The sequence below is a fragment of the Macadamia integrifolia genome, chromosome 11, assembly GCF_013358625.1.
Source record: "Macadamia integrifolia cultivar HAES 741 chromosome 11, SCU_Mint_v3, whole genome shotgun sequence".
NCBI classification, from domain to species: Eukaryota; Viridiplantae; Streptophyta; class Magnoliopsida; order Proteales; family Proteaceae; genus Macadamia; species Macadamia integrifolia.
In genome coordinates, this window is record NC_056567.1 from 27,245,338 (window position 1) to 27,248,526 (window position 3,189).

Here is a 3,189-nt window from a genome sequence, read left to right on the forward strand (position 1 = left end):
TTGCTTTGCCTATCCCGTGGTCACCCCAAATATTGTTGAAGGCCTTGCATTGCGTTCTCTTGTTCGATGGGCCGTGGATAATTGCATCTTCTACTTGGTATGCTTTTCTAATTGCATGCAAGTGGTCAATGCTATCAATGGAGATTCTGATTCAGCCTCCCCTGAACTCCAGACTATTGCTCGAGATATCTCTTTATTAGCTACTCACTTGTCAGGGTTTCGAGTCTTTCATTTGCCTCGAGATATTGTGCAACCTGCTCGTATTCTTACTACTAGGGCATGTGTTTTCCCCATGTCTGCTCTTGGGATAGCGCCCCCTGGTTGGCTGCCCCCTTTTTCTCTTTGTTCTTCTTAAATTTTCTTTGTCAAAAAAAAAAAAAAAAAAAAAAAAGATAGAATGGACGTGACCCATTGCTGTCTCCCCATGGTTGGCTGCCACCCTTTGCATCTTCTCCCTTCTCCTTGCCCTTTGTTTTCTCTCTCTCTCTCTCTCATGTGTGCGAAGAGGATCAATGTTGAAGGATATTGCTAATGAGTTATATCTATTTTGTTTTAGTGTAGGGAGTAAGTAAACCAGTCAGACAGTGAGTGAGAACAAGAGGGTAGTGACAATGGCAGACTAACACAAGACAATGCTTTCCCATGTCTTCGTCAGATAATTCCATAGGCTCAAACCTGATTAAATAATAATAAATGAAAATATTTTTTGGTTATAAATTGCAAATAAATCCTTTGAAATAGAAAATTATACAAATAAAAAAAATGCTGAAAGAAAGAAGTTTAAATAAACGACTAACTAATTCACCATAACAGAATACAGAAAATTCATGAGAACTGTATCAGATTTGTACAAAGACTACAGAAACCTTTTTCCTTAAAGACAACCCCATTAAACCACTGGTTACTGGTGCCTGACTAATAGATTAACCATCATGACAGCAAAGCACATCATCTCAAAGTACTACTAAAATAAAAGGAAACAATGTGGCAGCCAACAAGCATTCGACAAGACTGCAGGAGAATAGGGTTACTAGTTCTAGTTGCCATTCTATGGATTCTCTTGGACAAAAGTCTTCTAAAGAGAACTTTGTGCAGATTGATGATGGCCATTCAATATACTTGAAGGCAACTCTAAGAGGCTACAAACAGCAAGAGGAATCAAGAGGAATCATCCACAGGTTAACCAACAAGCACCTTTAGTCATGAGTTGATAATTGACGTCACCGATCTAGAAGTTACAAGGAAATGCAGTATAATGAATCCAAGGCAAGAAAAAAAAAAATACAGACGGTGAATAAAGTTGTCAAGTCAAACAGAGGGTATATTCAAAGCATTCCAAGTTCTGTGTTTCAGAAATAGTGCTGTTAGTTACAGCAGATTGTATCTAAGGCTCTGTGACTGTTTAACTCAAAAAATTTCTTGCTTGCCTATTAAAAATTAGAAGTAGAAGGACAAGCTCTTACAGAATAAATTTCAAAGAAACAGAAGGGGTATACTCATTTTGGTAGAAGCACCACCATTAGCTGGCCATTGAATAGGCTACATCTATTTGCAGGTAGAGTCGATCTAGTAACCTTTGATGATGACTCATACCTTTGCCTTCACAGTTCTTCTATGATTTGATTAAACCTAATTTTACAAACGAAAAGAAAGTGCAATAAATCGTGAAACAACAATCCTTTTATTTTAGAAGCTCAAAGATTTAAATTTAAATAAATAAATAACCAACAACAACAACAATACTTACAAGTGAGCTGTATGCTACCTGGAGCTTTAATCCCAGCATGCAGAATAGACAGCATTCTTAGTACGCTCAAGTATAACATGTCCTAAAACAGATGGTACTAAAATTCCTGTATGAAACTTTAGCATAACAGTCACTCTTTACCACACAATTTTAGATACATAATCACATTGGCTCAGTCTGGTTGCAAGTAGAGGGAAGGGAAGGGAAGGGAAGGGAAGGGAAAGGAAATGAAATCAGTTTTAAACAGAAAATGGAAACTCTTGTGATTATGCAACAGCACCTTCAGTTCCTTCAGTTCAGGGGGAGAAACAAGACATTAATCAACCTCCTCCTGTGAAAAAGCATATTCGTCAGAATTGTGAGAAGCAAATAGACACCACCACAGCTACACCAACTCTACCCAGTCAACGGCCACCTCCTGATCCACGTTCTACTCCGTCTGGTAATCCCATTCCTGAATCTCCTAGTATTTCTGATCCATCTCTTGACTTACCTATTGCTATCTGTAAGGGAACAAGATCTTTGGCTTCTGAAGTAACATCAGTACTATCTTCGGTGTTAGATTGATCTATTACTAGTTCCCTACAGACTACAAGTTCTTATTAAATTCTGATATTTCCTAGTACTGTTCTTGCCAGTGATAGCTTATGCGACAGCACCTTAGTCTGATTTTCGATCCTTGATTCCTGAGTATCAGACAATCAGATTGGTCTGAGATTTGAGTATGTTGTTGTCCCTTTCCCCTCCTTTTGATTCAAGTCTGAAGTCCATTAGACTGCTGGATTGAAAGTTATATTAAATCTCCTTAGTTACCAATTTCTGTTTCTGGTTGTTTCTTCCAATCCCCCCCATTGGATGAACCTGAAATTTTTAAGTATACAACCAGCCCCATAGACCTTCCTTCACCTGTAATATCAGTTCCATCCATCGCCCTGATTTAGAATTATTGATTTTTCTATATCCTGTGATGGTAAGAATCAAGCCACAACGTTTTGTTAGGGGAAAAGCGAGCAAGCTACATGCTCGTAGCACAGGTCCGTTCAAGGTACTCAAGAGGATAGGTGCCAATGCGTATGTCCTTGACCTCCCAGCCAGCATGGAGATCAGCAATATTTTCAATGTTGAAGACCTAGTCCCATACCATGGTACCTCTACCTTCACCTCTTTTTATCCTGATGACCTTGAAAACTTCCCTTTCAACATTGATGAGACTTCTGAGCCGAGCCAACCACTTCCCCCCACCTCATTACCACCTGTGCCTAAGGTCACGAGGAGAACTGAAGAAATTGAGGAAATCCTTGATGAGAGGATTGTGTCCACACACACTGGAGGTTCTAGAGAGTTCTTGGTCAAGTGGCATGGACGTCCGGAAATTGACAACACCTGGATCACAATGCAAGAAGTCCAACAACTCAACCCAGATCTATTTGAGTATTACATGA

The 3,189-nt window shown here is 39.3% G+C and overlaps 1 long non-coding RNA gene across 1 annotated transcript; it reads right to left on the reverse strand.

Annotated features, from left to right (window-relative positions):
• Window positions 1-1,295: 1,295 nt before the first annotated feature.
• Window positions 1,296-2,979, reverse strand: LOC122094282. The gene is made up of 2 exons (XR_006144708.1): window positions 1,748-2,979; window positions 1,296-1,629 (listed from the first exon to the last, which is right to left on the reverse strand). It is a non-coding gene; the product is annotated as an uncharacterized LOC122094282 (long non-coding RNA).
• Between the last annotated feature and the right edge of the window lie 210 nt (window positions 2,980-3,189).